The sequence below is a fragment of the Bidens hawaiensis genome, unplaced genomic scaffold, assembly GCF_021521415.1.
Source record: "Bidens hawaiensis isolate Kalapana, Puna unplaced genomic scaffold, B.hawaiensis_p1.1 tig00016291_1, whole genome shotgun sequence".
Taxonomy (NCBI): Eukaryota; Viridiplantae; Streptophyta; class Magnoliopsida; order Asterales; family Asteraceae; genus Bidens; species Bidens hawaiensis.
The window spans coordinates 1-11,942 of record NW_027492494.1 but is presented as its reverse complement, the minus strand read 5'-3'; the positions used below and the strand labels follow the sequence as shown (position 1 = coordinate 11,942).

The window sequence follows — 11,942 nt, the reverse complement described above, 5'->3', positions numbered from 1 at the left end:
GTGATGGTGCTCCGGGTGGAATGTGCCATCATTTCCCAGCAATGGAACCAAAGATAGAGTCTAGAATCTGGATTCAAAAGAAAAGACTCAATTACTAGAACATAATAACTGGATTCGAGATGGGAGGTCTCCGATTATCCAATTCGAGATAGGAAGTCTCCAATACAAGGTTAAAGAAACATAATACTTAGATAATAATAAATATTGACATCTATAAAGATATGATCCTAGGCCTATTTATTCTAAATGAGTGTTGAAATTTCTTCATTACTTTAGCCTTTGACTCCTCAAATTAAGCTTTTGACTTTGACTCTTCTTTGAATACTCTTTAAATTAAATGATAAGCAGGAAACTGAATATGTTCTTTAATTGACTTATCCGTTTGGCATTATGAATTTATGGGTATTAACCCAAACCGGGTTTCTATCATGTTCTCAAATAACTCACTAGCTTCACATGTTTGCCCATTTTTACACAAATAACCGATTTGTAAGATTTAATATGACGTTTAAAATCAAACCGAATAATCAATAAGGATACAGTTCAGTTTATTTCCATTTTAGTCTGGTTTAGTTTTCTTTTTATTCGGTTTCAAACTGAATAATCAATAAGGATTTAACTTCATTACCAACCCATAGCCGGTCCAGGGGTAAGATTGTAATTTCCACCACATCACCAATAATCCATGCACGAACACGACCCATTTTTAAAATGGTGAAAACGATTATTATCCCTAACAATAATCTCCCGATCATAAATCTTGGACAAAAGTTTTGTAACCGAGTGACAATCGTTACAAACCCGAAGATTCTTCACTACCCTAATCGGGATGCCGAGCTTCAAACGTATTAACCCAAAAGCAATAGCTAACCTCTCACTATGAGTTTCCAGTTCACTTTCTTTCTCATCATCCCCTTCAATATTAAGCAAAACTTGTGATTTATCAGCTACATACCCTAAAGATTTAAGTCGTTCCTTAATCTCACTCAACTTATGGTAAATCTCGTTATTCTGAGGGTGTGATTCATCACCCGCAGTGAATTCATGAACCTCGTTTCCATACTCTATGAAACTGCATCCAGGATCTTTTTTAACCCCGGTTTTCCTCATTGTGTCCCTAACATGGGACACTTTGTCCCAATTTCCGTTGGCAGCATACATATTAGACAAAAGCACATAACTTTCTATAAAATTAGGGTCGATTTTTATCACATTTTGTGCAGCATATTCACCTATTTCTAACTTTTTATAGATTCTTGAACCACTGAGTAAACTCATCCAGATAACTTTGTTTGGTTTCATGGGCATGTTTTCTATCACATTCTTCGCTTCTTCAAGATGACCCGATCGGGAAAGAAGGTCAATAAAACAACCGTAATGCTCGATTGTCGGTTCTATTTTATACTCGTTTATCATCATGTTAAAGTATCGACTCCCTTCTTCAACTAAACCTGCATGATTACAAGCATTCAGCACACCAATGAAGGTGACAGAATTGGGAACAATGTTCGTTTTAAGCATTTTGAGAAATAGATCGAGAGCGTGCTTAGCCCGTCCGTGTGTTCCCAATCCGGTTATTATGGCGGTCCAATGGCCTAGCTTTTTGTTTAGTATGGTTTCAAAAACCGTTAAAGCGGTCTCGACGCTCCCACATTTGGAATACATTTCAATTAGTGAAGTACCGAGTATGTTATCCAACTTATGACCGTTTTTAACCATATACGAATGAACCCACCTTCCTTTGCTAAGAAGGGTTAACCAGGAAATAGCTGATAATGTGCTAACCAAAGTACTATCTGTCGGGATGTACCCCAAATTTAGGATCTCGGTGAACAACTTTATAGCTTCTAAACACCTCCCGTTACGTTCATACCCTGCTATCATTGAGTTCCATGTGATTATATCTCTATCTTCCATTACATCAAACAATCCACGTGCAGAAACGTAATCACCTGCTTTCATATACCCGTTAATAATTGCATTCCACGACGCCACGTTTCTACTCGGCATTTCATTGAACACCTTACGCGCATCATCAACTTTCCCGCATTTCGCCAATCCATCAACCATCACCGTCCATGACACCACATCTCTCTCGGTCATTCCATCAGATAACTCCTCTGCAAGGCTAATCTCACCTGCCTTCACGTACCCGTCTAATAACACGTTCCACGACACCAAATCTCTCTCAGGCATTTCATCGAACACCTTCCGTGCAGACCCGATATCCCCAAACTTGGAATACATACTAACCAAACTACTCAACACAAACAAATCCAACCCAAACCCAAGTTTCAAAACCAACCCATGAACCTGTTCCCCTTCTTGAACGGCACTTAGCCTCCCACAAGCTTTAATGACGCAAGGTAAAGTGAAAACATCAGGAATTAAACCGGAGCGTGTGATGAAATCAAGAAAGATAACAAGGGTTTGTTGTGAGCAGTGGTTTTGGAGGTGGGTTTTGATGAGGCAGTTCCAAGAGTGCAGAGTGGGTGATTGAAGACTGACAGGATGTGGTCAAGAGTGGTGGATTTGGAGTGGGTGTAGAGAGACATAAGGCGGGAAGAGATTAACGGGTGGTTGAAGGTAGAGGTTTTGAGTGAGACTGCGTGGAGTTGAGCTGGTTCGATTGGGTTTTTGTAGATTTGGAAAGGGTAGAGGTTTGGGTTTGGTGGAAGAGAAGAAGCTGTGACTTGAAGCATATTGTGAAAGTGAAAGTGAAAGACGGGAGGGATGATCAGGTACAGGTAGTCGTTTTTTATAACTAGTTTTCGGTTAAGTACTTTACTGATCTTTATATTACACCAATATCAATATAGGTATTTTTTTTTCTCTGTTTTGATACTTTACGGATCTCATCCCAAATCATATTAGTAACACCAGTCCTATAATTTAGAGGTGTGTTAATTTTCTCGGGTTTTTGGTTATTCAGGTTTGAGCTTGAAGGCAATTGACTCAAGAACCGACCCAAATAAGTTCAGGTTTTAGGTTAAATGGCTTGGGTAAATTCAGGTAGGGTTTCGGGTTTAAGTTCAAGAAAAAATCTATATCCTTATAGAACAGAACATTCAACACATGAATTACTACTCGTACCTGTACATGGAATATCAACTTTTGTATGTACTATTGCGTTTGTAGTTTCGAGATTTAACATTAAAATTTTTGAATTAAGAGGAGAATCAAGCTGAATGGTTTAATTTCATATGTGCCCTAAACCAATAAGGGGTTTTAAAAAATGAACCAAACAAATATGAATTCAGGGCAGGCTCAACGAGTTTGGAGGCATAAATTGAAATTAGATTTTGTGGCCTTTTATAACAATTGTGAATTAAAAAAAAACATCGCTTAGAACAAGTCTTAAAGTCATGACCGATACATAATCTTGAGGTTACTCAACCCATTATAATGTGTGTGTGTATATATATGTATATATAATGTTTCCTCTGTTGTTCTCGTCCAAAAAAAAAACCACTGAAAAATCGAACCAAAACCGAAAAAAACGACAAAAATGAAACAAAAAGCCAAAACCGAACCAAATCAATCGAAATCGAAAATATCGATCAAAAACGAAACAAAAAACCAAAAACGAGTCCGAAGTTGACCAAAAAGAAACAAAAGAAACCAAATCCCAACCCGTCCCGTGTGAAAACTTATGTTGGCTTGAAACCTAAACCAAACCCGTTCCAATCTGAAACCCGTTTCGTGTCGAAACCTGTCTCGTGCGAAAACCCGTTCTGATTCAAAACCTGTCACATTTACTTAGGATACTAACCCACATCGACCCATTTCTTTGAATTTGTCGGCCCATTTTGATATGAAAATATCAAGATGAAATTTAAAATGACTCATTTTGACCCATTTAGTTAGCATCTCTGACCCAACCAACCCATTTAATTTTTAAAACAACTCAAATTAACTCATTTTAAAATGGTTTGGGTCATGGGTTGGAGATCACAAAATATCACAGCATTTTGTTTGGGTTTAGAACTTTATCCATTTACAAAATATGACGTGTGCGACAAATTAAAACGGACGGATTTGCATGTTAGGAGTTTTCAATTGATCGTTTTGAGTTGATCCACGGATGATTGCGCTAAGAGAAAAAAATGCATAGATTAAGATTAGTACATTTTGAAATTGGCATATTTACATGGTACTTGGGTAAGGCGTAAGACTGTGTGTCGTAGGCAAAAGGTGCCAATGCCCTATTCATGGGATTCATTTACGAAACTACTGGAGCATGGAGAAAAGCAAGGAGTTTCAAAAGGACATAAGAAACAGATGGATATGGTGTTCAAAGCTACAATATGGAGACATTGCTTAGCCCAGAACGATGAGGTGGAGGAAATATAGAAACAAAAAGGGTTTGATTGGTTAGTGGTTGGGCTCACTTAAATTCTATTAAACTAGCGTTAACATGGTGGAACCCTTCCTCCATAACACCCCTTTTAGACCCAAGCACTTAAATTCTATTAAAGTAGCGTTAACATGGTGGCACCCTTCCTCCATAACACCCCTTTTAGACCCAAGCACGTTGCGCGGGGCACTATGGAGTCTATGTGGCATGCAAAACGCCCATGACATGGTTCCAAAATGCATACCTAGCCAATTAGCGAATTTTTTTTCCTGCTGTTAGAGTTCGGGATGCTTCAAACTCTAATAATTCTTATTGTAAATAGTAATCAACTCGCACCTTAATCATTAACACTGAAATCGAATTGTACGAAAAAGATCCCAGCATGTCAAACGATAGTAAGGATCTTCCTGTTACATAAGATTCGCATGATTATCACCATGACAATCACTCATCACACTGAATAATCAATGCTTTACCATATAATGTCTTACAAACTCTTATAAACTAAAACACGACTAAAACCAAACTCAATTAACCAATGATTGGTGGAAGAGCCTGCGCGTTGCAGCAGGGACGCAACATGAGTTCAATCAGTTGGGGTTTGGGTCGGTGTTGGGTCAAAATGGGTCGGGAGTGTGTTCGGGTCAAAATGGGCCACTTAAAAAATCAACCAAGTGCGGATCAAAACAGGTGGGTTGGGTGGGGTGCTGGGTCAAAATGTGTTTGAATTAAACAGGGTTCAAAACGGGTTCGAGTGATAATGAGTTCAGGTCAAAATGGTCCACCTTAGAAAAAAATATTTTGGTTCGGGTCAAACGGGCCACTTTGCAAGGCTTAGATCCTGTGATCATAGAAGATGCGGAGGGTAAATATAATGTTCTTTCATTAAGAAATAGAACAGAAATACAATCATTGCAAGCATTACATTCAGGTCTATGGCAAGCCTTTTTCAAACTTTGATTCTTGTAGTATGTGGCAAATATGAAAATAAGATTATATGAAAACAAGAAGGAACAAGTACAAACAAAATCAAAAGGCAATAGTATACAGACCGGGAGTGAAATGAATAAGTTGAGAAGTAAACTTGCATAGTAGCCAAATAACAACTGCAAGAAACCAGACATTAGCGAAAATTACTATAGTTTTTAAAAAAAATTTAACCACTTCATTAAACTAAAACAGAAACCTAAAGCATAAGCATTTATAATTTAATTATAAGACATACCACTTCCACGCGATAAGTGCTGTTTTAAGTGCTTCCCTTGTTAAACCAAAACATTAATGAAAATATGGCCTGCAATAATACAAAATCTAATTAGTAGCGAAAAGTATCATTTAGATTAGGGATAAGAATGTTAGTACAAATCCAACCTGCTTTGTGTTGGCACCCGACATGAGTAGGTCAGTTGTTACCATTCCTAGCTGCAAAATACCAAACCAGAAAATAAATAAATGAATATTAGTGTGCATGTGTGCGAGTGCGCGTGTGTGAATACAAATAATCCATTATTCACTGAACAAAGATATAAAATAAAATTTGTACAATGTCAACTCCAACGATTTTAAGGTGATAAATTTCAAACTCAATTTTGGACTACATGTATGAGTGTTTCGGCCACAATCCACTTTTGTCGTTTATAAAGAAAGTTTTATTGGTTTTATTCATTTAGTATTCTATCCATTTTATCCATCTGTGGCATAAACACGAATGCATACGCATAATCACAAAAATCACAAGGGTCGATATCAAGAAGAAGTCAAGTCAAATAGATCAAACCAACAAACATATCATTACCCCATTTGTGTAACGTTGACAATTGTGGTGACCAACTATCAAATCAGTATCCCGGTTTTGGTAACACTGTGTATTGCAACCTCAATATCAACATCAACACTCCAACATCTCAATTTTGACAGTTTCTTCATTTTCCTGGTTTGCAAACACAACAGTCAAATCAGAATTCCAAAACAAAACCACAACACATTTTATACAGTAAACTAATATAATGACAGACTAACCTGAATTCGATTGAGTACGATAGGCCAACACCACCATCGCTTCACACAGGTTCAAACAAACCTCCACTGGACCAATTAACTGGCCTAGCACATGGTGATACGGAACTGGTCGGTCAATGGAATTAAATTCGCCGGAGATTAGTAAACAGGGTCATAAATATAACAGCGTCTCACGGAGACAGCAAGAAAAGGCGGGTAAATTACCAAAATGGACATCTTATATGTATCATAATATAGATAATAGACAATATAAATAAGCTACAATATAGTAGCTTTTAAGAAATACTGACATCACTATAATTTGATAACATAGTACTAATGCAAAATGCAAGAAAAGAAAAGTCACCTAACTCCTATCTTTAACATTGGTAGTCAACTAGAAACAATAAAACCGAGCAATAACCAAATACTCACTTTGTTGCTCCTCACCACTTGTTATATTCAACTTTTCCCTGAAAAAGATGGTTGACCATAAAAGTCAAAATAAATACATAACATCTGATGAAACTACAAGAGATCAAAATCAATGGTGAGTTTCTTTCTGGACATTTTTAAGCCTCAGGGTTTATAAATCTATCTATGAAGATGATTCATGATACTTGAATAACAATGAAAAACTACCCTATTAATAAAAAAATTCTCATTCTACTATGACTTTTAACGGTGTGCAGGTTGCTGTCAAATATATTTACAAAAGCAGATAACTAAAACTTGTATCGCGTTTGTAGATGGCAAGAAACACATCATCTTGCTGCAAAAATGGAATCGAAGAGATTTTATAAATTGATGTAGATTCAACACCAAGTTTTCCCTCAATTGTTTAAGCAACCTTTTTGTTGAATCTTTTTAATCCTGCAAAGGAAAAAAAAAACAAAATTGTAAAAAAGTTAACAAAAGCGTGATATTTTTAAGTTTGTTATATATTCTAAATCATATTTTTGATCCCTTATTAATTTGATACTTAGTTGACGGTTTTATCTGATGACCTGCTGAGTGGTGTCGTGGAGGTTAAATGCGGACATGTGAAGCCACATCCTACCAGCTGTCAGGTATGCAGCTGATGTGGCATGACACGCGATCATTTAAGTTTTTACATCCACATTACCATTCAGCATGTCAAAAACCATTTTTTCGGTTTTTGGTTTGGTTTGAGCCCAAACAACCCAAACCCACTCATGCACACCACTAGGCACTAGACACTTGAATAACTATTAAACTTTATATTGTGATACGTTCACAAAAACAGAGAATTTAGTATTTACCTGAAAACGATCATGTTCTATCACGTGCTATCACATCGTCCCCAAAAAAGATGTTGCTAAGCCGTTGTACTTCATGCATAACCTTTTGTAGTTTCCCAGATGTCTTGTCACAAAGTAGATAAACCTAGTATATCACAACTCTCATTGGCTGCTGACAATTCTTTAGCCAACATTGCATATGTATGAAAGTTAGGATTCCTGTTTTTTGATTCTATTAAACGTAAAAAACGCACACATGTGTCCACGTCAGCATCCTTAACAACCCCATCAATCAGAACCGTCCAAACAATCTCATCAGCATCCCATTCTTGATCCAACAAGTTCTCAAATAAGTCACAAGCTTTACCCGTTTGCCCAATTTTACACAAACCACAAATAACCGCTTTATAAGATTTAATATTAGGATCAAAACCGTCTACTCGCATCAAATTAAAGAACTCTAAAGCAGTTTCAATTTTCAAATTCTTACAGTGAGCGAATATAAGCGACGCATATATATTCACATCACGAGTTATTGACTTTTCTTCCATTTTGTGAAACAAATCAACCGCTTCTGTAATCTTACCTTCTTTACACAAACCCGATATTACGTTACTGTAAGTGTCAACCGTGGTTTCACACTCGTATTCTAACATTCTATCAAAAAGATTAGCAAAAGTCAACTTTTCTGAACCTTTCTTCAAGACACGAAATGTTTGGTAGCCCGGTTTGCATCCCCTGTTCACCATTGTTTTAAGAAGTGAAAACGCGCGATTCACTAGATTTAACGACACGTAACCATCGATTAACAAAGTATACGTCACGTGATCGGGAACAATTCCTTTATTTTCCATTTCGTTTAATAATATCTCTGCTTTATCTACACTTCCTTCCTGACATAACCCGTAAATTAACGAACTATACGTTAATAAATTTGGCATGCAACTCTTATTCCTCATTTCATCAAAAATCTTGAACGCAAAATCGACATTACCGTTTCGACATAACCCGTCGATTAAAGACGTGTAGGTAATCACATTTGGGGATAATTCTTTGTCCACCATTTCCTCAAATAACTTTTGTGCTTCGCTTAGTCGATTCGCTATCGATAAACACGATATTATCGGGTTATAACTTTCAACATCGGGCTTGCAATTACTCGTTTCCATCTTTCTTAACAACGAAATTGCAGCTTCTACATCGCCTTTTTTGCAATAACCGTCTATTAAAGTCGTAAAATGAACTTTATTCGGTTTGAACCCTTGGTCAACCATTTCATTAAGAAAAGTCAACGCTCGGTCAAGATCCCCGGTCTTAGAAAACCCTGAAATAACTTCAGCATAAGACCACTCATCTGGTTTGCATCCATTTGCCTTCATCAAACTCAATAACCTAACTGCGTTATTTAAATCCCTTTGTTTGATAAATCCAAAAAGTAATGTGTTATATGTAACAACAGTCGGCAACAGGCCTGTTTTCATCATTTTACTCAAAAGAACCATACCCTTTTGAAAGTTTTCCATCAAGCGTAGCATATTAATGATTTCGTTATACGTCTCGGTATTTGACAAGTTACCATTTTGCCCCTCCATCCAATCAAAAACCATAAAAGCAGTATCAAACCTACTTATCATACCTAACTCATGTATCAAAACATTATAACTAAACGTGTTTGGAATCAAACCATCTTTTAGCATCTTATGGTAAAAACCGACTGCTACTTCGGGCTGTTGTGTACGAAACTACCCGCTTATAAGAGCCGTGCAGGTATGCACGTTTAACAAACAACCCGTTTTCCTCATAACAATTACAAGATCAATCACCTCTTTCACGCGCCCAGCTGCACATAACGCAGAAATCGGTACCGTAAACGTATAGATGGTCGGTTCAATGTTCTTATCCATCATTTCACCCAACATATCCAACCCCTCATCAACCCGACCTGCACTGCACAACCCGTTTATCAAATTCGTATACGTCGCCGAATTCGGGTTACAACCTTCCTCAACCATCTGATCAAAAACCCTAAACGCAGATTCCAAATCAGTAACCCTACAATACCCAAGAATCATCGAACTATAAGTAAACACATCCGGACACAAATCATAGTCAACCATCTGGTCAAACAACACCTTCGCTTCCCGAACCATACCCCTTTTACACAACAAGTTAATCATCGTGTTATACGTTAGCAAACTAGGTCTAACATTATACCCAGCCATCCGTTCAAATAGGCCACGAGCAGCTTCGACCATTTGACACTTGGCCATTTGAATCAACAAAGCGTTACAAACGTATAAACTATACCCGACACCTTTACTCGTAAGCTCATTTAAATAATGGACAATATCCATAATTTCTTTGTCATTTTGACAGTCTTTGACCATCAAAACCCGAATGTGCTCGGTATCGAATAGCCGAGACTCGGTAACTAAGCGATTCAACATGGCCTTGTAGCAATTGAAATCGTGTTTGTAATAATATGTTTTTGAGATCCAGTAAAAGAACCTAATGACTACATCTAGGTCTTTAACGGTACTTATGATCCTGGTGACGTGGGCGTGGGTGAGTTTGTGGCTGACGTGTTAGAATTCGAGGTTTTCGAACCAGCGGGGATTGGAGGATAATAATTTGGAGACATTGGTGACTAAATTAGGGTGGTGGTGGTGGTGAGATTGTGATGAAAATGATAATGATAATGATAATATAGTTGTTCGGATATTGAAGAAGGATTTAGGGTTTAGAGGTTTTACCATTTCGTGATGATGATGATGATGAATTAGGGATTCTTTATGAGCCGAGAGATTATTATTATTATTATTATTATTATTATTATTATTATTATTATTATTATTATTATGCTGATGAATGCTTGGTGGCTTGATTGGATGTTGAACGTGGTCGATTCAAGACCATACCGAATCCAGAAATAAATAGTTGGGCTGTTACAACCCAACGACCTAGGGTTTAGTTTGATGCTAGGATTTTAGAACGAGGGACGGGTTCCAACATGCGTGAAATCAGTCATGTAAATTGTTTCAAGAAAAATAAAATAAGACAAGATAAATAACAAATGACGCTCTTACGTTTGATTGTTTTTCAATTGACGGCTTTAGTAAAAGAAATGACAAAAACATACTTCATTTTACATTTGACACTACCACAGTTAATTTTTCTCATTAAATCTGAACATGTGTAAAGCTTATCAGGACAACATTATAATTTTACACACTATTTAATAAATAAAAGTAAAAGAATAAAAATCTCTCTCTCTAATTCACCACCACCACCCACTACCACATCCTAGCAATCACTAAAACCAAAACTACCGCCACCAACCCTAGGCCGCTAAATGTGCGGGAAAAAACCGTTGCACGAACTCCAACGAAGCTTTTTCGGTATCAATCAGACACCAATTCAAGATAAGTAAAACATAAATCTACTCGACTTTGCATTTGAACAAAAGCCCTATCGTGTGGAGCATTAGTTTTGAAGCAAAATTGATAATTGTAATATCTGTTAATTTTCAAACCTGAATATTTATGTGGCATTCGTTAATTGCTATTTGAATTTGTACTCATATACGTTAAACCGACTCGTTTCATCGTTTTTCAATGTATTCTTGTTTGTCGTTCATCATTTATATAATATTCCCAGTTATTTAGGTTTATCGTTCGTTCGCTTTCTATTCGTTTTATTCAATTAATGAAACGCTGGCTGCCGAGCCAATTTTCCGGCAAGCCTTAAAACAACCCTTTTACTCACGATTTGACCAAAATAATTATTGTAACGGATTTAATTTTCAATAAAAAAATAATAATCCTCGTTAATAACACGTTATAATATCCAAATTTGAGCTGTTTATATTCTGTGAACTATGTTTAACCGTCGGATTTTTATTAACACACAATAACGAGCTTTAAGCGTCAATCGTTTCAATTGGCACTATAAATAGGCTCCTAGACATCAACTAAACTTGCCCTAAACAACAAACTAATCTAGCGTACCCTTTGTATTGTCTAAATTGTTCGTCAAAGTTATTTTTCGTCAATCCGTTCATCATCAATCCTTAACATTTGCAGGTAATTTTTACATGCATTTGAATCGGCCTAAGCCGTAGAACAACACCCCCAACTTAATTTTACCAAACATTGAGCGGATTAACAAGATTGAATTCTGGGGTTTGAGGATGAAGATGAAGAACTTGAATAAGCATTTATATTTCTCTGTTTCTATACGTAAACCAAATAAACATACAAGTGCAGTGGTTAAAACATTTGTATGAAACCTAGGGGACCCGGGTTCAAACCCTGGTCTGGCCATGT

At 36.8% G+C, this 11,942-nt stretch overlaps 2 pseudogenes; both read right to left on the bottom strand.

The window, feature by feature from the left end:
- Window positions 1–568: 568 nt before the first annotated feature.
- On the bottom strand, window positions 569–2,704 carry LOC143551276 (pentatricopeptide repeat-containing protein At3g62890 pseudogene; annotated as a pseudogene).
- Window positions 2,705–7,745: 5,041 nt separating this feature from the next.
- Window positions 7,746–10,373, bottom strand: LOC143551275 (uncharacterized; annotated as a pseudogene).
- Window positions 10,374–11,942: the final 1,569 nt, after the last annotated feature.